The sequence below is a fragment of the Neofelis nebulosa genome, chromosome 3 (genome assembly GCF_028018385.1).
Source record: "Neofelis nebulosa isolate mNeoNeb1 chromosome 3, mNeoNeb1.pri, whole genome shotgun sequence".
NCBI classification, from domain to species: domain Eukaryota; kingdom Metazoa; phylum Chordata; class Mammalia; order Carnivora; family Felidae; genus Neofelis; species Neofelis nebulosa.
The window spans coordinates 89,296,211-89,319,692 of record NC_080784.1 but is presented as its reverse complement, the minus strand read 5'-3'; the positions used below and the strand labels follow the sequence as shown (position 1 = coordinate 89,319,692).

The following is a 23,482-nucleotide window of genomic DNA, read 5'->3' as shown; positions in this document are numbered from 1 at the left end:
ACTGTTCGACCTCAGCAGGCATGGGAGCGTCAGGTGATTCAAATTTTTTGCCACTCTGCACATGCACGTATCCATGAATTACTGTTAGTACTGCTTTTGAGGTTAGAAAGATATTTTACCAAATAGAATCTGAAAATAAGACGGATTAACTCTGTTTTAGTTCTGGGGAACGCCATGAGCAATCAGCCAATGCCAAACGGCTCTGTGAGTCAGAAGTTCCTGGTGATGGCTTTGGCTCTGCTAAGTGCCTCTGCTTATTCCCTGCCACCTCAGAATCCTGTCATCCTCATATATTTCAGGATCCCAGTTTGTTGGCAGGAGTTCCCACTGTTATTTCTGGCCTCCAGAAAAGAGCCATCACAGAACTCTTTAAAAATATATTTATCAAAGTTACATGGAAAGGAAAGTCCTCTGGATCCTCCCAGGGTGGTGAGCAGGTCTTACGTGAGAATTCTGTTCTAACATCCCAATATCCCCAAGGCTTCAGACACCTTTCTCTCCAATGTACCATGCAGATTCTGGCCTTCCAATGTCATTTAGCGTAGGCGACCTCCGAATCCGTGTTTTGGTCAACCAGCTAAGCAAGGTGTTAGAGCAATTCCTCGCCCCTCAAGCTAAAACATTGAATTGGGGATTTTCGCTTACTATGCTTATATCTGCAAATTCATCCTGATCTAATTTCATGTTTCTTCTACTTTGATCGTATGCCCTAAAGTTCCTTTCCCACACATACTCCCCAGATTTCTTTCACTGTAAATTGGAGAAATCATGAAGCTCCTTTGGTCTGTATTGTACTGCCTCACAAGTCAGACCAGTCACACTTTTGCCATACTCATTTAGGGCCTGCCGGGATGGGAGTCTGACTACAGATCCAGAGGATCTGGAGGATCCAGAGGAAAGGTTGCCGAGTACTTCCTGAGAAGGATCAGAGTGCCTTGCAAGTCAACAACCAACTCAGGGGAAGCTTTTGCAGGTTCTTTAGACAGGGGCACTCCTACTGGCAAAATTTAGGAGTTTAAGACTCTAGCATCATCAGAACCCATCCTCATGTCCCTATCCCCGTTTTCACAGTCCCTTTCCTTCGCAATCAACGCCTTAACTTTAACAAAAGAGATCCAAGGAGTTTCGGAAATCATTTGCACTGTAATTCAGTCACCCTAGGTTAGCTTTTAGGTTTGATTTCCAGGAACTCAGTATTGTGACTACAGCATATAAGGATTTTTTTGTTTGGTTGGTTTTTGCTTGTTTTGTTTTGTTTTGGAAGTCAAAGCAGCTTTCAGGTCCCTCGTGCAGACTTGGACCCTGGAATTTCAAGCCCTGTGCTCATCATGTATTTTTCCCAGGTTCCCCAGGAGAGTTACAATCAACCAAACAATACCATTACGCTCTTATTGTTAGTAAAAGCTTTTCTGACACCTAATCCTTAGTCATCCAGAGATCTGCCTTCTAGAGTTGCTTGATTACAGATATCTAAAGGTGATCGTTTATGTAACCATTTTACCATGGCATGGCACAGCCTATCTGTACTCTCTTAACTGCTGGAAATAGAGTCACTAATACCTTTATGTCTATCGGATCAAAGAACCAATTCAAGAAAATGCAGAACTATTTTGGAGTAATCATTCTTAAAATTCTGGTCTCCTAGAACTATTTCCAATACAAAATTAATATGTCAGGATTTTATTAGAGGTGCAAAGCCACTAGGGTGGATATATAGATATGGATATAAAAATAGATTAATATTAAGCAATTATCACAAGGATTTGGCCTTATGGAATTTGAAGTGCTGATTAAGTGCTTGTGTCCACATTTGAGTCTGGAGCTTGAAGCCCACAGGGCAAGTAGTTGGAAGGAAAAATAGACATCACGTGGTAGAGGAAAAAAGCAAGCTGGTACTCACAAGCATGAGCTGAAACCCATGAGACAAACTGAAACCCTTGTCCATTTATTGTATACTTGGCACTACAGGTGTGCTACAGAGACTAGGAGCTAAGTCCATATAACCTCCCCAGGAGTCAGAAGCTAAAGAAGGACTTGACAGAATGTGAAGTATTCCCCGCCCCACTATTACCCTTGCTGAGTTGACACACTTCGAAGCCACCACAGGATTAAAATTCCAGTCTGAAGAATGTGACGTCCAGAGCAAAATGGGATTTCTGACGGAGGGCCTGAGTGGCTCAGTCGGTTAAGCGTCTGACTTGGGCTCAGGTCATAATCTCACAGTTTGTGAGTTCAAGCCCCATGTCAGGCTCTGTGCCGACAGCTCAGAGCCGAGAACCTGCTTTGGATTCTGTGTGTCTCTCTCTCTGCCCCTCCCCTGTTCATGTCTGTCTCTCTCTCTCAAAAGTAAATAAACATTAAAAAAAATAATAATAATGGGATTTCTGATGCTGACGCCAGGGAAAATGCTAAGATGAGATAAGTCTGTTTCATTATAAAAGGAATGAGAAAGATGAAACTGGCACTTGGGATAAGGAGACATAAAAAGGAACAAGGAAGGATTTAAAAGAAAATACTTCCAGCACTGATTCAAAGTAGTCTCTACACCACCTAAATATAACCTGAGGGGACAAGTAAAGAAATGTTTGTATTCTGGACTCCAAATACATTTCTAATCAGTTTCAGTAGGACTGAGTGCTTTCAGATGTTGAGCTGAATCTATATGCCTTTTCCAGCGCTGATGGTTTATAATAGCAAATTTATAAGTAGGGCACAAAATGCTCTTCTCTTAAGTAAAGTGCCCCTGCAGACGTGCCCTCTGAGGAATTTCTTCAGCCAGAGCACTAGCTTGGTGCAAAACCTTTAAGGCTATGTAGGCAATTTCATGCCTATTCTAGTAATCTTGCTAGGATTAGAATGCACATAGTAGTGAGGAAAGAGAGTTAAAGCAATTGGTCTACAGAGTCATTAGCACTAGGGCTAAAACTGCCCTGATCATTATAGGACTTGGAACACAAAGAGAGTTGGCAGCAGGTGAAGAGGTGTGGAGTTCCCAAAATAGCAGTTCTAGCGTAGGTTTTTAACCCATTTTCAATATCTCCTTACCAACTTGGAAGAGAGGGCCTGTGAGATCATTGAGAAAGGGGAACAGGTTATGGAGAAAATTTTATTATCTACAAAGTCACAAAAGCAAAAATAATTTAAACATGCTCCTTAAGGGGTGCCTGGGCGACTCAGTCAGTTGAGTGTCTGACTTCGTTCAGGTCAAGATCTCTCAGTTCGTGGGTTCAAGCCCTGCATCGGGCTCTGTGTCGACAGCTCAGAGCCTGGAGCCTGCTTCGGATTCTGTGTCTCCCTCTCTCTCTCTGCCCCTCCCCTGTGCTCACTCTCTCTCGTTCTCTCTCAAAAATAAATAAAAATTTTTTAAAATGTAAAAAACAAAACAATGGTTAAAAACAAAAACCAGAAAAAAACAAAAACAAAAACAAAAAACCATGCTCCCTAGAAAATATAAAGTCCAGGATCCAAAAATTGTACAACTCAAGTCTGGTTCAAAGACTAGAAATACTGCATTATAAAGGAGAAATAAAACAACAAATGAGGAAATATCCAGTGCATTTCGTCAGATCATTTCAATTAACTCTCAGATTAGACGGAAGAAATGACATTTTTCAGTCTTCCGTAGTTAAGTACCCTGAAGCCCAGATATAGAAAGAACAATGACAATTCGGTAGGGTACATTTATTTAAGGCCACTTAAGAAATGAGTTATGGGTCTCATTATAGTCTTGAGCTCTGAGTTTAACATGCAGATAAAAAGTAAGTACTACCAAACTTATGGCCAACAATTCCAACTATTTAACCATATCACCTTGGTCAATAGCTACCCAACAGACTTAAGCCCATCAAAGTGATTTGCAAAGCACAGATACTTCCTTTTGAGTCAATATCCTTCTTCAAACTCATCAAAGTGATTTAAAAGAGTATTTCAAGTCCAAGTTGTCCTTCCCTCTCATCATACTGGAGCACCTTGTTAAACAGCGAGTAACAGTAAAAGAGCATTTAACAATCTGCTTCACATACACCTCTTTTCCAGCCAAATTGCACCTATAAAGTTAAAACAGAACCTCTTTGGATTCTCAACAAACATGAACTGAATATTTTATGATTTGTTCAGTAGTTACAGTGTGTTGCTTTTTCTTAATTAGCATACATATGGATGCCTTTCTTTCATGGGCCGTTATTATTGTCACAGTAATTCAATAAAAGTATCTTAAACATTTACATTGTGGAGCATTGTTATGATTTATAACAACGGAACGGCACAGTGTTGTACATCTGCTTTCAAAGTTATCGCTTTATTTCATATTCTCGTATCCCTTTTAAGAATGAGAAATATTGTAGTTTCAGAGCATGGCTTTTGCTTTTTTTTTTTTTTTTTTTTTTTTTTTAACATTTCCACCTCTATGAATTCCATTCTTTCACATACTTTTACATACTCATAATGATGCTCAAATTAATTCTGTTGAATCGATGGCAATTTTTTCCTGAAATCTCTCATGGATGGAGTAATGAACTGTTCTCTTAATCTACGCCACTGTATTTTTATTATTAAAATAATAAACATTTTTTCCTGTTTGGTCACTAACCAGATTTACACTCAGCGTCTCCAAAATACTCATAAATAGTCCAAAGCACGTCTTCCATAGAGAAACTAAATACATGTTGAAAGGGAAATCGTTATAATTTCTTCTTAGTGTGCTATTCCCCTAAACCATTTCCAACCTCAAGGGTCAGTGGAATTGGCATTCAGTTGACCAAAGCCATCATGTAAAACATCTCCGTAGATCTTCAAGTTGTTGCCCTTAATATTATTATGCATATTTGTGACACAACAGAGTCAAAGCAGTGTGCTTCAGTTTGGCAATTCAAGGCTGCCAGCTTTCTGCATTTGCAATAGCTGTTATATCCATGTGTCCGCCCGAGTTTTTAACCTGCCCACGTCTCTGCTCTGCCTCCTTTCTATATAGGAATAGCAACATTAGATAAATTAAAAAGAGATTTTTGGAAGTAATGGCTGCAGCTTACAGTACCAAAATGATGAATTTCATATAAGAGGTTTGGGAGAGACATTCTATTAAAACTTAAGTGTGCTCTGAGTGATCAGCAAACGTACCTGAAGTGGAAGACAGTGGTTGAGGTCTGGCCTGGGCTACTAATAGAATGAGAGGTATTTGGGAATACAGCACTCTAAGGGTCCACATGTGCTGTTTTCCAACCAATTCCCGGGGATCTTGAGAGACATCTACAAGAGAAAGGGAAAGACTAATAAGTATTGTTTTAATATCAAGGCACTGTAAGAAACTGAGAAAGTCAGGCCTGCCCAAAGACTCGTGGGAATAAAGATATCCTTTCCTTTAGTTAGAAATTTCAGAGAGGGAAAAAGACAGGGACCACCCAAGGAAAGGAGGAATGACATGAGAGCTACATTGCCTCAGAGCAGCAATGTGTGACTGTCAGATCAGTGTGACTGTCAGAGTAACATGGACAATGGACAACAACACTCTTGATCAGACATGCAAATGGGGAACATCATTTTCAGAAAAATAATTCAAAAGTCTACAGAAGGGAATGGACGAAACATTCAAAATTCCACACATGAAATAATGATGATAATTGCTGGTAACTAGACAGTTCTTCAAATTTGTCAAGAACTATTGTAAATAGTTCCCATAAATCACCCCATTTAATATTCAAGCCATCCCTAGGACTCAGGGACAATTATTATCCTCTTTTTAAGAGGAGGAAATTGAGGGATAGTGAGCTAATGTTACTTACCTGTGGTTTATATAGCAAAAAACAACAAAAACAAAAAACAGCATACTGAGCTCTGAAATGGGATATTATAGATGTGAATCGGGAGAGGGTTACATTAGGCAGGGAGAGATAAGGGACCTTCAGGGAGGCAGGATGAAGCTACAAGTGGGAAGCTGAAGAAGTGGCAGTGACAGCAGAGTTTGGGGAAGAAGAGAATAAGATAAACATGTTCCGGACCTGCCAGGGCTAGGTGCCATGCATGGAGTCTCACAAACTTTCTGAGAAGGTCACAGTAAAAAGCCAGGGACAGAAATCTCCAGCAGCTACCCAGTCAGGACCCCTCTCACTCTTGAGAACTGTCTACTTTCTCTCAACAAACTCTATTGCTTTGCTCACTCTCATCCACGAGATTCATTCTTTTCAAATCCGTGAGACAAGGACCAGTGTCTTTCCCGCCCTCCTATAACAGATGCCATTCCCCCCCCAATCTGTATAGAGCCTTTGGCAGGGAAGGGATGCAGCTTGGGTTTCCACTTCTAGGGCCTCCATCATAAGGGGTCAAACACTCATTTTGATATCATCGCTATTGTCCTTTAGATGGATCTCCTTGATGGCATTTCCCCAGTCTGCTATAGGAACTGAGAAAACACAGGTGGGTAACAGAAAATACAGCTTAACCATAGCGGCCAACAACAGTACTGGCTATTCTTTAATTTTGTCATTCATTCACTCACTCATATATTCATTCATTGAACAAGACGCCTCTCCTTTCCCAATTTACCCTAGTTGTGCCCTGAACTGTAACTATGTAATTCACATGCACTTTCCGGCCCAGATGCTCACATCCTTTCTAAGATGAAGCCACTTTCTCATCAGCTCATTGGGTCTTGGCTTCCCATTCTCTAACTCAGTCAGACAGAACAGAGTCCAGAATTCCTCTGCTTCGACAATACAGTTAGAGTCGTTTGTATTTCCTTGAAAACATTTCAATACAAAAATAAGAGGCACAATTCTATTGTAACCAGTATGTTAATAATAAGTATTTAAGGAAAGAGCTTTCCCATAGCATTGCTGGAGGACCAAGTTAAGGCGTACAAACACACATACTCAAAAATGTTTTGAATTTTCGTCATCTATGTCAAATAAAGTCCAAGTGAATAAATATCAGGGTGTAAAGAGGAAAAATTCTTTAAGTGAGCTGACAATTCTGCAAATGTTAAATGACATGCAGACTTGGTTATATAGACAATACAGTCACAAAAAGATAAGAATGACCCTTTTCATCAGTACATACACATCCCACACAGTTCCACCCCCTAACATTTACTGATGAGCAACCAAAATGAAAATAGTTATAAATGTGCTAAATTTTTATGCTGTTTTACCAGCAGGTGAGTTGGTTGATCTGAAATGGAACTAAATCTATGACCTTCCTCCTTGCTTTTCTTCACACCACTTAATTTTGAAGATGCAGAATAAATTAAAGGTCACTCAGTGACTCATAGCTAAAATCCGCATGGTTAATCCTGAAACACCTACTTTTCTGATAGATCAACCAATTATGCTCTGGGCTACACGATCGTTAAAACGTACTGGAGTCTTGAATCCATTGAAGTGTTTTAAAATGCAGCCAGTATAACCATTCCTGTAAGTGTTCCATTGCTTTTTCCCCCCAATGTGTTCGTTCTCGGGGGAGCTGACACAAAGTCGCTGTTCCACACTTCAGAAAGGGAGAAGCAGTTGCCAGACTTGAAATTGCCGCTGGGATTACAACAAATCCCCACACCACAGCAGAAACAAACAGCGAGGCTCATACGTTAAGATAGCAAGATGAGATTGAAGAGACAAACTTTTTTTTTTTTTTTTTTTTTTTTTTAAATTTTTTTCAACGTTTTTTATTTATTTTTGGGACAGAGAGAGACAGAGCATGAACGGGGGAGGGGCAGAGAGAGAGGGAGACACAGAATCGGAAACAGGCTCCAGGCTCCGAGCCATCAGCCCAGAGCCTGACGCGGGGCTCGAACTCACGGACCGCGAGACCGTGACCTGGCTGAAGTCGGACGCTTAACCGACTGCGCCACCCAGGCGCCCCGAAGAGACAAACTTTTTACACTGCGGAATTCTTTGCAGCAACTGTTGGGTAATGTTGATAAGACTGGAAATTAAGGGGAGTTAGCTGTAACGGTGACTGGAGGGAAAGGTAAGGACTTGTAAGTAGGACAAAGAAAAGGAGATGGCTGATAATTTTAGGAAGTTTTTTTTTTTTTTGAAACAGATTTAATGAGCAAGCCATTCCTTCTTACAGTATGTATTACATATCACCATATGGTGTAGTTATTCCTGCAATGTTGGTGTCCAAAATAGGCTGTCACATGACAGAGGGCCACTCCTGTTTTGTTCATCTATGTATACCTACAGATCCCAATGATATGGTCTATGTTGGATACGTATTTAAACTGATAACAATTCAAGTTATCATCTTAAATATAACAAGGCTAGATTTTAAGTCATATGCCAATTCAGAAAGTGACCAGATGGCTACTTTTAAAATTACAAATTCATACATTTCTGTCATTCTATAGGGACTAATCACTGGATGTTATTATGGATGAGCCCTGGAAAGGAATTTTTACCCCATCCTCTGCCCTTCAAGTAAGCATTCAGCACTATCCCAAACAACTGGAAAGCTGTTCTTTGTCTACAGAACTCCAGGGAAGTTGAAGGCCTAGTCCTCTTCAGTAAATCATTCCACCAATAACATTGTCTTCCATGCATTAAATTTGTATGAATGAACTTATTGACTAATTAGCAATATGTCAATGGGAGAATTTAATCTTAAGTATATTACAAATGCCATAGACTTCCAAGTTACTATCAAAAGCCAGAAGTCTTCTGGATATGTTAAAAATGCACTCAAGGGGCACCTGGCTGGCTCAGTCGGTTGAGCATCCAACTTTGGCTCAGGTCATGACCTCACGGTTTGTGAGTTTGAGCCCCACGTCAGACTCTGTGCTGACAGCTCAGAGCCTGGAGTCTGCTTGGGATTCGGTGTCCCTCTCTTGCTGTGCCCCTCCCTCACTCATGTTCTGTCTCTCTTTCTCTCAAGAATAAATAAAACATTTTGGGGCGCCTAGGTGGCGCAGTCGGTTAAGCCTCCGACTTCAGCCAGGTCACGATCTCGCGGTCCGTGAGTTCGAGCCCCGCATCAGGCTCTGGGCCGATGGCTCGGAGCCTGGAGCCTGTTTCCGATTCTGTGTCTCCCTCTCTCTCTGCCCCTCCCCCGTTCATGCTCTGTCTCTCTCTGTCCCAAAAGTAAATTAAAAAAAAAGTTGAAAAAAAAAAAATTAAAAAAAAAAAAAAAGAATAAATAAAACATTTAAATATTTTTTTTAAAAAATGCAGTCAAAACTTTAAAAAAAGTTAAGAGGAAAAATTCAAAGCTCCCTCTATAGATTGTTTGAGGGTTGCTATTATAATGCTTGAAAATCAGGTATAGTGTAGAAAAATTAAACTCTGGTTAAGGTCCATTAATTATAATGCAATGCCTCAGCCAAACAACAGCTTGGCCTTAAATCAATACTCAATTAAATACTTCCTGCAGTTCTAGCCATTAATTGCTCTGCAGCTTTGAAAATAACATTCTAACTGCTTGTAGAAAGGTAATCAAAATTGGTGTGTTGAAACTTGAGTTTGGTTCCTTTGTGATTAGCTTTCCTCAACAAGGAAAATCAACTTCTTCAGTAACTTACAGTTCATACCTTCCAAATGCACTCAAAACTATTGAAAATTGAACACACTAACAAGCAATCGATTTTTGGTTGTGAAATAATATATTTAGTTTGCTTTAAAGAATGCACACCATGAAATAGTACTCTCAATCTTCATAAAAAAAACACATCATCATTTTTATGTTAGATCTTTAGTCGGGAGTATACAGAACTCTTGCTGTCTATACACTATTAGATGGCAAATATTCGGGGGCTAACAAATCGCAGCTGCTGCTGGCAAGGGAACAGTAATGTTTCAATAGGAAGTGATATCCAATTAGGTACTGAGGATTCACCCTTCTGCTCAATTCTCAGCACAAAACAACTCATCCTGCCAATGGCAATGTACAAGGACCCTCTCACTGACACATCGTCCAGAATGTGGATTGTATAGCTGGACAATTACAGAAACACAGGAGTGAGGTATGGGATTAAGGATGTTCACTTTAGGGGCATCTGGGTGGCTCAGCTGGTTAAGCATGGGACTCTTGATCTTGGCTCAGGTCATAATCTCACTGTTTGTGAGATCAAGCCTCAGGTCAGGCTCCGTGCTGAGCGTGGATCCTGCTTGTGATTCTCTCTCCATCTTTCTTTGCCCCTCCCCTGCTCAAGCACAGACCTGCTCATTCTCTTTCAAAATAAGTAAACAAACATTAAAAAAAGAAAGGATGTTTGCTTTGGATACACAGCTACAGAACACAGAAACTCACAGAAACCATCACCATGGCTAAAGAATAAGGAGGAGAGAACATAACGGAGAAAAACAATGCAAATGTAAACACCATGCAGGCAAAGAAGGGCAAGTGTTTGCAAAGGTGAGGACTAAGAATTTAGAAGGAAAGGTTTTGAAATGAAGTGATTGCTCTGCCCTAACACAGGCTGGGTCATGAGAAGGGGGCTGGAGTGAGAATTGCTGCAAAACCCAGCTATGCAGACAGAAGAGGAACAGTAGGAGCCTGGAAGAGGAGTCCTGTGCTCTCCCTCACACAGTCATGTTTTAGTGATTACGGTTCACAGGTATGTGCTATAGAGTGTGTGTAAGTTTGCTTCATTTATAGCAAGCTTGGTATGTATCCATAATGATTCAGATGTACAAAAACATGATGTGAGGTCCCTTTCAGGCAAATAGGCTTGAACAATAGAATGTATATAGAAAGGGCTCAAAGCAACCACTTGGCTGAATATAGACAGGCCCGTCAGGCGACCCACCTCAAAATACCCATAGGCCCTAACTAACCCATGGGCTACTTACAACCAGGCCCACTTACCCAAAAAGGGAAAACTGCATATGTCGCCAACCTCCGCACTTTTCCTCCTTAAGAGCAGTCCCCTCCCACAGCCTCCCTGCAGACAGCCTCTCCCCTGTGGTCCTGCCCACAGCTCCCTTACAGTGGTGCATTCAGTAAACTTCTATCACCTTTGTTTTGCTTCAGGTGAATTCTTTCACCTCCCATGCCCCAGCTTCCACCCAATTGTCACCCCACATTTGGGGGTCCCCATCCGATTGAGAGACATCCCCTTTAGGCACCACACATAACTTGCTGTTTTTCTCCCTGCTGCCGTCAACTTGTTCTCTGAGCCTCCTTTTAAAACTGTAACCCAGACTTCCCGATTCCTATTCTACATATAACAAGCGTGGAAGTTGCCACTCTGTCCTAACAAGTGAGAACCTGAACAAACTGAAAAGTCAACAACCGTCCTTAGGTTCCCTAGGAGAACCGAGGTCACGGGGGCAAACGGCGGTCACCAAACTCACTGACAGGTGAATATAGAGAAACACAACTTACCAGAGCAGAAACCCAGGGGCTGACACCTCTGTGGAGCCAGTGCCAGGGTATGAAAAGCTGCAATGAATGAATTGTTTGTGAGTGTGGACAAGCCTGAAAGATAAAAACTCCGGGGGGACGCAGTCATTGGGAGGACCCCACACTTTCCTGAGCTGTGCCTGCCAGAGCTCTATCGGGTTCTGACAGTAAATACCTGAGAGAAAAATCCTTTCACTTTCAGCAAGAGCTGAGAAGGAAACCATTTTGAAACACACCAGAACATGCTGTTCGCCCTAACAAGGTCTGCCCTCAGGAGAAACTATTTAACCCCAGCCTCACCTACTGGCGTATATCAGAGTCGAACTGACCTGGGGGGAGGAAAGTACCTGATTCCAGCCCACTCTAGCTGTCCTGTCCCACCTGAGGAGGGTGAGGAGCTAGTGAGTAACTGAGAAACACATGGAGGAGCTTACCGGAGGCAGAGGCTCAATAAAAGACTGAGACTTACTCAAAAGACTATGGAATGCTGCCCCTCCCCCAACTGGCTCCCCCACATTACTAATGGCTGATTTTACAGCAGCTTCTTCTATTCAGCACAACTGCCTACAATACATATGTGTATATATACATATATATGCGTGCATATATACATATATGTGTATATATACGTATATATGCACGCATACATACGTATATGTGCACATATACGTATATATGCACGCATATATATGTATATATGCACGCATATATATGTATATATGCATATATAAGACACTCTGCATTCTACAAGGCAAAACACACATTAGAACAACAGGGTAAACACGAGAAGCAGACATGTCTGGGATATTGGAATTATCAGACTAGGAATTTAAAACAATTATTATTAAAATGCTAAGGGCTCCGAAGGATAAAGTAGACAGCACGCAAGACAGATGGGTGATATAGAGAGATGGAAATCATAAGAACCAAAAAGAAATTCTAGAGAGCAGAAACACTGCAAGAGAAATGAAGGATGCCTTTGATGGGCTTATTAGTAGGTTGGACAAATCTGAGGAAGGAATTTCTGCACTTAAGGATATCACGATAGAAACTTCCAAAATTGAGAAGCAAAAAGACAAAAAAAAACAAAACTGAAAAAAGAGAAACAGAGTATCCGTGAATTGTGGGACAACCACAAAAGGTGTAATATACATGTAATAGGAATATCCGAAGGAGGAAGGGAAGAAAAGTAAATGAACAGAAGCAATATTTGACACAATGAGAATTTATCCAAATTAATATCAAACACCCAACTATAGATCAAGAAAGTTCAGCGGATTCCATGGAGGAAAAATGCAAAAAAAAAAAAAAAAAAAAAAAAATCACATCCAGTGATATCATTTCCAAACTACAGAAAAGGAAAGATAAAAAAAAATCTTGAAAGAAAGCATAGAGCATAAACACCTGACTAAAGAGGAACAAAGTTAAGAATTAATCTGACTTCTCAGAAATCAGCAGGCAAGAAGAGAGTGAAATGTTTAAAGTGATGAGTGAAAATAAAACACCAATCTTTTATTCTGTACCCCACAAATTTTCTTTCAAAAGTGAAGGGCAAATAAAGACTCTCAAAAAAAAACCCTCAGGTAGGGGCACCTGGGGGACTCAGTTAAGTGTTTGATTTCGGCTCAGGCCATGATCTCGATGTGCCCGAGTTCGAGCCCCACTTCGGTCTCTGTGCTGACAGCTCAGAGCCTGGAGCCTGCTTGGGATTCTGTGTCTCCCTTTCTCTCTCTGCCTCTTCCCCACTGTCTCTCTCTCTCTCTCTCTCTCTCTCTCTCTCTCAAAAATAAATAGACATTGGGGCGCCTGGGTGGCTCAGTCGGTTAAGCGGCCAACTTCGGCTCAGGTCATGATCTCGCGGTCCGTGAGTTCGAGCCCCACGTCGGGCTCTGTGCTGACAGCTCGGAGCCTGGAGCCTGTTTCAGATTCTGTGTCTCCTTCTCTCTGACCCTCCCCCGTTCATACTCTGTCTCAAAAATAAATGTTAAAAAATAAATAAATAAATAAAAAAAATAAATAGACATTAAAAAAATTAAAAATAAGAGCCCTCAGGTAATCTATGGGCTCTGGTAATGAGGATGTATCAACGTAGGTACATCAATTGTAACAAACTACCACTGTGATGAGGGGCTATTGATAATCCTGGAGGCTCTGCATGTGTGGGCACAGCGGCTGTATGGGGGGATCTCTCTGTCTTCCGCTCAGTTTTACTGTGAACCTAAAACTGCTCTATAAGCTAAAGTCTATTTTTTAAGAAATGTAATCTAGGCTTCTGCAGGTAACTCAGTCACTTTAGGTTGACATGTTCTCTTTGGTGTAAATGCTTAATTAATAGAGATATTAATGATATGCCCTTTTATGTGCAGTTGCCTCTTGCCCTCCTCCTCCACGAGAAGCCTTCTGAGAGCAGGAATTTGCTGACGGGTCATCACAACAGTGGGGGTAGGGGAATGCATTTTACGACCATCCTCACATTCCGATGGTCTAGATCACACTCCCTGTTAATTTTTTATGACCACATTGGTTCTTTTTGTATCCACAGCTGATGTAAGTGTTCCCATCTGGCTTTGGTGGGTGGACAGCATCCTTGCTTATGACCAGAGCCCCTAGCATGGTCTTGATGTCTATGCATTCTCTTTGCTCCTTAGCTCAACCCCAGGCCTCCTATATAATCCAGTAACCTTCATTGTAATCAGATGTTCTTTATTAGAGCATAAAGCATTTTCTTGATTTTCTCCGCACCAGATCTCTCCAAGCTTCGGGATGTAGCAGAAGACGTAATCCAAGCTCTCTTTTTGCATGGAAATACAAAACCTTCGTATAAAATCCTCTGGTCATCCCAATTGGGAAGCATTATAAAGCCATGCCTCCCATGTGGCAGCCGAGAACATACTCCCTCTCCTGAAATTACCAAAAATATGGGAGTAGGCTCCACTTTGAAGCCTGAATGTACTCTTCTCTGCTTTCCTCTAGCTGGAAGGAGAACTCCCATCTAATCCCTGTTCAGCAGGAAATTGCTCCTAAATCACCCTTCCTATTTCATAATATATAGTAAAAACTTCATGTGCAATCCTCCAAGCTTTTGCTCCAGATGTTTAAAGGAAAGATTTTGGAATTTAGAAAACTGCTTTCAAGTGTTTGTCCTTTGCCACCGAAAGCCCAGTTTTAATTATATAATCTATAAAATGGACTTCAAGAAACTATTTTAAAGTGCAAAGGGTTGACTTTGGCTATTTTGTCCTCCACATTCCAGATATAACGATATTAATGTGGTAATATACAGCGACTGGAGCAGACACCTTGCTAAGTGGTTGTGTGCAATATCAATTTTACATTCATGATGTTTGGCAATGACATTCCTGAAGTATGGGGAGATTCAGGAAATCACCCAAGAATGCGGTTGGTGATGGAACCAGGAATTGAAACCAGACAGCTTGTATCCAGAGCCCATACCCTTTTCCCTCTACATTTTACCATCGTAAGGTAATCTAGACTGATGGGGATCAGTCACAAACAAGGAAGTGAAAAAAAAAAAAAAAGAAATCCCACATCAAAATATTATCTATATATATACAAACACATAAGATTTTTATATGCCTAATTTAATGAGTAGTAAAATGTATAGTTCTAATTCTGATTGAGGTTTCAATCACTCTCAACAAATCTTTCAGTCATCTACAGAAAATCTTGGGTTAAAGACCTTTATCTATTATTTCTTGATATGGAGAAATTCCCTAGATATAGGAATACACCAGAATGCACAATACTAGGTAAGCACATTCTCTTATCTCATGTCGTCTTCCTCCTCATTCGCTCTCAGTGTGTCACAGATTTCACTGATAAATGTTCATGAAGGTTAAGCTTTTTCCTTATGTCTAAACTTATGTTTTCATATATATATATTTATTTATTTATATATGTATAAATATATATACATTTATTTATATTTATATATATATATATATATATATATATATATATATATGGTTTCCCTCTGTGATAATAACAACTCATAAGTATACATAGTGAATCACATCACGCTCCTTGAAATTCAATGGAGAAATGAGCTATCATAATTTAAATATAATCATGGGGCGCCTGGGTGGCTCAGTCAGTTATGCATCTGACTCTTAATTTTGGCTCAGGTCATGATCCCAGGGCTGTGTTATCAAGACCCAAGTTGGGCTCTGCGCTGAGACTAGAGCCTGCTTGGGATCACCCCCCCCACCTTTGCCCCTCAAACCTTCCCCGCCCCCACAAATAAATAAATAGGCATTAAAAAAAGCATAATCAGGAAATACAATACTTGGTAATAAGTACATTGTGACAAGTCCTAAAAAATCAAAATGTGAAGCTTGAATTCTAGCGAACAAATACTATAAGAAATTGCTACTCTAAAAGTATAATCATATTTTCTTCTCAATATGTGCCCCAAAAAAGAATTTTTAGGAGAAAGGAAAATGTGTTTACCTATCATATGATGCCTATCTTGATTTAAGTTATTATTTATACTCCATGTATTAAATTCCAGAAGGACTTACTGTGGTTTCATATTTTTAAATACAAAGTACAACATTTAATATTTTCCTTGATTTAATATTCTTATTCCTATTTGAGATAAATTTTATTATGGAATTTTTAAATCTGCTTACGTGGTATGTATTACATCAGTGAGAGAACTTATTCTAGATATGTAAATTTAAAAATGCATACTACTAAGTAAAATTAAATATGAGTAAATGTGGAAGAAAAGACAAAGGAAAAACGGGTTTGGCTTCTGCGGGATTACACTCCCATCATATATTCAGTATCCCTGTTCAGTCAGGAAAATAGAAACGTCACCTGGTATTTCTCCTGGAGGAAATTTGATACAGGGAATAAGAAAAGGACAAGTTCCTCACTGATTTGTACCTGCAGTAAGTCTCCTTCAGCTTAGGCTATAGGAGCCCAGGGGAAATGATACCCCCTGGAATACACAGTCACTGCCCTCCTGGAGCTGCTCAACTCCCGAGTCCAAAGAGTAGCTCCTACCGTTTGCAAGCACTGCTGAAGGTGCCTTGGGGAAATTCATGGCCCATTCTCCTGCCACTGTGAAGGGACCCTGGAGCCCAAAGTTCCTCATGGCTGTCCCTGGGGTAGATGGGGGCAGGGTGCCTTAGCCACGACTGCTGTATACAGCACCTGCCGCTACTGTTGCTTTGCTCTGCCCCACAGAACCCGTGCTGCTGTTGCAAACCTGCTGCCTGAGGAGGAACCCCGGAGCTCCCCCATCACCCTTTACCGTTGCTGCCAAGGCTCTGCTGAAAGCTCTACCCTCCTCAGCACCCCCCCCCCCAAATGTGTAGGGCTTTGGCTTCTCTCTTCCAGCCTCTTTCCAGTCACCTGCCAGTGCCTTTGCCACACGGTCAGAGTCAAAGAGAAGCCAGCTGGCAAAGAAATTTCTAGAAGGTAGTCTTCAGGCATCCAGCCCTCTGTGATACAGATTGTGATTAGAAAAAGAGCTGAGGGCAAATGCACAAATGACCCTGTGCCACCTCCTAAGTCGCTGCCAATGTGCAGTCTCCCTTTCTTGACATCAGTCTGTGGTAGTCTCTTCAAAGACTCCTTACGTTGTTTTCTGTTCTTGCTCTTCATTTGGAAAGTGGAAAATCTATTTGCATTCTTTTAGTAATGTCTGTAAAATTTAAAATTCTTGGTTGTTGCTGTATAAAATAAAATTTAAAAATGTAAACCTCTATCCAGCAATCTTGCTAAATTCATGAATTTGTTCTAATAACTTACTTACAGATTTTTTTTTTGGATTTCTATATATACAATAACATCATCAATGAGAAAATGGCAATTTGTTTTCTACCTTCCAATAGTATTTATGTATGTTTTTGTATATTTACTTTTGCTTTGTTGCGTGGCTAAGATCTCAAGCATGATAATGAATAGAAATAATCGAGGGCATTCTTGTCTTCCTTTCCTCATATGAGACAATTAGATTTCAGTATTTCACCATTAATATGATGCATGCCATAAGATTTTTCTCTTTTAGAAATGTTATTCCAGAATAAGGAAATGTTATCTTTTTTTTAGTTTCCCAATTCCTTTTTATTTCACAAATATTTAATTCGCTAAATGCTTTTGTTCACTACCTGTTGTGAATATTGTATGATCTCTCCCTTATTCTGTGAATGCATGAATCACTTGTTCCTTTAGGAAGAGCTACAGAGCTTTCTACCCCATGAACTGCTCTCCTCCTGTGAGCCGCTGTTCTGGGCACCAGCCATGATGGTAGCCTCTTGATTTCTCCACTTGCCTTTGCCATCATGGCACCTTTGTCCTGTGAGTGAGCCAGGGTGAGGACCATCTTGGGCCAAGTATTCTCAACCTTCCTGGATGTAGTAGAGGCTGCATCCTATGGATAGGGGCAGGGTAGAAGAAGGTCGCCCCTGAGTTCTCATCCATGCTCACCAGGAATTTAGTCACTTCAACTTGTAGTTGGAAGGAATGAAAAATGCTGGTGACTCCGCTGGGAATGTGATAAAGTAAGCTTTGATTGGAGCTGAAGGGACAGGGAGGCCCATCTTCTTGGCCACAGCCACCCAGGATGAAGCTTCTGTTAATCTGAACTAGAATGGGGAAGAAAGAGGAAGTGGGTTGTGGCTCAAATACCACAGATGCTCACATATAGCATCTTGCATTTTAGCAGATTTTATTGAGTATATGTTTCTTCCTTTGCTTCTTTGTTGTATGCCATTATGTGTTTTTCCCGAGACTTTAAATGGTTGGATTTTCTTTTAGAGTTGTCACTAGTTTTGCTCGTTTCACTGGAGATGAGGCCCATAGACTCTTCACACTGGCATCTTGAAAAGTGAAACTCTCCTGAGTAACAGTAAGATAATGTCATGATGATCTGAAACTAGTTGAAGTCTTTATAGCTGAGCCTTTTATTTTTTGTATCCCACTAATTTATTGTTATGACCCCGGTACTGAGACCATTATGACTAAGGGTATTGATATTTCTTTGCTACCTATTGATTTAAGAAAAAAACAACTTTTAAAAATGTATTTTCGCATCAGGAATAACCGTATAGCTTTATGCGCACTTAATCCTCTACCAGTACATTTCCAGCATAATGACAGAGTGAATTGGTATCAGAAATGAAATAAAAACTTCTAATTGCATAAGGGGCCAACTAAAAGGAAAATTTATGCTAATAAATAGCTGTGTGATCTTGGGTTTATGATGGAGGATTATACGATTTTGAATAGCACAATCCAGTTCTCTAAACGTAAGTAATTATTTCCATTAGTTAAAATAATCCAGAAGAATCTTTGGACAGGCTTGGGTCATATAATTCTATAATTAGAAATGATCTCACTGAGCCCTTGGTCCAACCATTTCATTTATAGCAGCAAACATGGAAGGTCATTTGTCAGTGCGAGACTTGAGACCAAATTCACATCTATGATCAAAGATTACTATAATGTCTTCTACTAGGCTGTTTTTCTAACTGTTATTTTCAATTTAATGACTTTCATAATATAATGCGGCTAAAAGTTAAATTGTATCTTATTATAAATGTGGATAAATCGGTGGCTCCCTGGCCCTATTGTTTATTTTTGACATTTAATCTGAAGGCCCCATTTAAAGTCAGTAACTACTAAGTTGATATAGCTCCTCTTTCTCCGTTACTATTTTTTTAAATATCTATAATTCTGATGCTTTATGTTATGTGTCTTTTTCAAATATAATTTTATTTTATAATTCTGCCATTGTTAGGTTATTGTCATTATTGGTTTATTATAATTGGTATTTGCAAAATATTTATTAAACTCCTCAAAATGTGTTGGCATGATCATTTCTATTATTTTCTAAATAAAGGTTATTGAGTAAGGCATATGTATTTTTCCTTTCTTATGTTTTCCCCAGTTAGTTGCATAGCCCTCTATAATTACCTTTCAGTTTATAGCAATTCAGTCTCATCCAAGCTAAAGGGCTGCCAAGTAATATACAAATAAAATTTCTTATTTAAAAAAACTCAGTTGCATTTTTATACACATAAATAATGTGTGCATATTACTACTATGCCTTTCTCTTTTAAAACGATAACATAGTATACGACCTCAGAACATAGGGGCCTCAATTAAAATGTTTTAATTCATTTCCTACTTCAAGTTACAACCCATCTCTCCCCCTGCCCCATTATTCCTTATTCCTACTCTACTCTTTTCCACATTACACTGATCACTGTCTAATAAAGTGTATTTCTTCCTTACGTATTTTTTCATTATTTATTTTAATTGTGGCTTACTATCTTCTTTCTTCCTATCATTCTACTTAAACGTAAGCTCCATAAAAGTAAAGATTTTCATCTGCTTTCACCTGTTGACTGAGGTCTTTGACGTGATTAGGGCAGTGCTTGGCTTTGTTAAATGACTTAACAATGTCTATGGACTACCTACTGCATTTAAGGCACTAGGCTAAGCCGGGAAAGGAACAAGGGTTACAGCACTTGAGATATATGCATATAAAATATATTTGATAAGTGTAGCCTTTATTTTATCACTATAGCAAGATATCAGCATTGGTAGCACACCTAGACCCTTTACCTTCAAATTAATTAAAGAGAATTTGTAATATAACCTGCATCAGGAAAAGAGCCAATATCTCTTGGTAAAGAAATCATATTATGTTAACAGGTGGAATAGGATTATCTAATATAGGAAACTAATCTCTACAGTGTAAGATATTAGATTTTTAAAAAATACTCCTTGGAGGATAAAACAAAAAAACCAAAAACAAAAACAAAAAACCAAAAAACAAGTCTCCCCAAATTGGATCACTTGCTTGTCCCTTCTCTGTCCAAGAGATCACTCCTTCACTCCAAGTGAAGTCTTCTCTTAGAGCCAAAGCACTTTCAACCCTATGGCTTAATCTGGAGCATGAAATCATTCATTTAACAATTTTTCTTAATTCTTATTCACATGTTAGGAAGCTTTTTAGGTTTGGGGAAATAGTAGTGCACAAAACACACTAAATATCTGTTCTGTAATTTATGAGACACAAGAGTGGACTTGGGACTCAATGGTTTCCAAAGGAGGGGTAAATTATTTTAGAAAACGTAGAAGGTGGGACCATAGGAGACCTAAAGGCCATTAAAAATGAATGACAGATAGATGATAGATGGTAGATAGCTAGATAGATGATAGATAGATAGATAGATAGATGATAGATAATGTTGATAGATGATAGATAGAGAGATAGATAGATAACCCAAGAGAGATAGTGTGGAAAGAAAGAAGAGGTAGAATTAGGAATGAGGATTTGTTCACATGGCAACCCCCTGGAAGTTTATGTGTCATTCCTATGAGGCTCCCTTAAAAAGCCTAGGCCAGCAATGTGAAATACAGTAGCTGCTAGTGATATGTGGCCAATGAACACTTGAAACATGGCCAATATGGCTTTAGGTATATGCAGCGAAGGCCAGGAATACTAATATATGGGTCATCAGAGCAATAACCCTATTCTGCATAATTCAGATTTATCCCTGGGAGTCAAAACAGATTGCAAAAGTCCATACTTTCATGAGAGAACGAAACACAACAGGGACTGGAAAACTTGTGTCAAAGTCCCCTTTGTCCACCGCTAATTACGCCTTCAAAAACATTAAATTCGAAAAGTCCACACCTGTACAAACCAAGTTAAAGGTATGCTATGATCTCATACAGAGGGGTGGTGGGAGGGGGGAAGGGCTAAATGGGTAAGGGGCATTTAGGAATCTACTCCCAAAATCATTGTTGCACTATATGCTAACCAACTTGAATGTAAATTAAAAAGATAAATTGAATAAAAATATGCTATGATCATGCAGGCATGTATTCTGTGGCCTCTGATTCAACACTTCTCAGAATGTGAACATGCTTATGTTTGTAGATAAATAGCTGCCAGCACCCATCTGAAATAGGCAAGATTCATGGTCCGTCATCCCACACCAACAGCAACAGGTAGCATTAGATATACTTTTATCCTGAGATAAGGGAGTAACAGGATAGGACACCCTCATCTTGTAAAAACCCAATTTAAGAAGTAATATGGTTGATAAGTCCTCGCCCCATAACTACCACTGCCTTGTCACTTTTTTTCAGAACATACCCCAAAACACCATCCTGTGGGACAAAAGAAAAGAATTTATCAAACTGTTTCAGCCTAAAGGAAAATATCTGAACAGGCAAGTCAAGCTCCTAACCAAAGCATGAAGATCTCTGCCATTATCCTTAACAGGGGGTTGGTTACATGACAATTCACTGCCAGTCAGCACAGCTTTGGGCCCCACAAGGCAAATCTACTTTTGAAAACTCTGTGTTGATAGCATCTTCCTCATTTTGAGCTCCCATTTCTCAACCTGAAGCTTTCACATATTCCTCCAAATTTTTCTCTTAGTCTCTTTGAAACTGCATTGAATAAACCTAACTTATCTCTTCCAAGAAAGCGCTTCAAATATGTCACGTTATAAGCACTCTCTCTCCTTACCTTTTCCGTATCTACCAGAATCATCTTCCCGAAGTTAAATATTCTTCATTCTGTCAATGCTTTTTCATCTGATTTAACTTTGACGTGTCTAATGTTCAGCAAACAGGTTTGGGTTTGTTAGTTTTTCCTTCTGATCTACTGTGAATCCAAAACTGTAGATTTGAATTTTATTTTTTGCCTCTAAGTGTTCGGTTCTTTGGTTCCTATTGATTTTGCTACATTTAGGAAAAGAGACTTTCCCAAATTTTTCAGCATTTCATTCTGAATGTTGCTTTTATCATCCAAGAGTGTAGCTACAGCTGCAGCTTTGGCAACACCTGTAGATTTTATTCATCTGTCTTATTTCTAAGCTGGAGACAACATGCTGAATAAAATAAGGTGACAACTAAAAACCTAGATAAATAATACCAGTAGAAATCTTTCATTCTGATTAACAAGAATGCATTATTCTCTCCAGATAAGCTTTTACAATTTGGAAGGTAAAAGATGTGACAGACATTTGCTGAATGTTTCTTATGTGCTAGATCTGCTTCTAAGATGATGGAGGCTACACTGAATAAAATGGAAATAAGATAACATTTACAATATGAAGGAATTCATTCATGGCACCACAGGATAGGTTAAAAACTAAATAATTGTCAGTTTGTAATTAGTGTTATCATCTAGAAATACATGAAACTATATTTCATTTAGGATCTTATTAGGCTGCAGGTAATAAGAGCCTAACTATAATGACTTAAGAAATTAAAGGTTGGTTTTTGTTTTCTTTTGGTTTACATGTAACTGTAGTGGGAGTTGGCTGTTAGTGTACTTCATCAGCTTTGGGATATCAGAGACCAGGTCTTTGTGAGTCTCTTATCTTTCCCATAATGATCACAAGACTGCTAGAACAGCCCCAGCCATTATGTCTGTGTTCACTGCCAGAAAGAGAATAGCATCCAAAAAGGGAGGATTCCTGTTTCAAGAAAACAAGAGTTTTCCCCACATTGAAATGTAATTTGTGGCTTATTGGCAAGAGCCATATCATATGGCCATGACTGGCTAGAGGTATCGAGTAGGAAGGGGATTGAAATGGGGGTTGGCTAAGCTTACAAACAGTATCTACCAACTTATGGACTTGTGGGCTGTGGTACCCAACTCCACCTAAATGACAGGCAGAGGTTAAAGATCTCTTAGAGTTACCTCACTGAGTCACAGAAAAATGAATGAAAGTTTGTCAGACGCATAGGAGACGAGGATGAGATGAGCAAACATTACCGTAGAAAAAAAAGTGACAATATTTACAAATGCAGAAGGGTATAAGAGACAGTGTGATATTGGTTTAGGAAAACATGACAGGGTGGAAGGATATAAGCCTGTGTTTTGTTCTTTTCTCATTCTGTCCATGATAGAATCCTTTCAGATTTAATGTCCGCCGGGAAGAGGGCAAGTGGACTGCACTTGATCCCAACCTCAGCGCATTCCGCATTAGGGCTAATGCCTCTATCAGAACTTTTCCCAAGTGCTGTCTAACGTTCATGACTTCCCATTTTTGATATCCCCTTTTACTTATTGTATCAAGTTTTTAATGGAGGCAGAATCCTTCTCAATCCTCATTGCATTGTTGTCCTGTCCTCTGCCTAAAACTAACAT

At 39.6% G+C, this 23,482-nt stretch overlaps 1 protein-coding gene across 1 annotated transcript in view; it reads right to left on the bottom strand.

Annotated features, from left to right (window-relative positions):
• Window positions 1-1,235: 1,235 nt before the first annotated feature.
• Window positions 1,236-23,482, bottom strand: part of SLC7A11 (solute carrier family 7 member 11) — a 167,722-nt gene continuing 145,475 nt past the window's right edge. The window contains exons 16-17 of the transcript XR_009259303.1: window positions 5,116-5,244; window positions 1,236-4,961 (exon numbers count right to left, since the gene is read on the bottom strand). The gene's annotated coding sequence lies outside the window, so the exon portion shown is untranslated. The remainder of the gene's footprint in view (window positions 4,962-5,115; window positions 5,245-23,482) is intronic.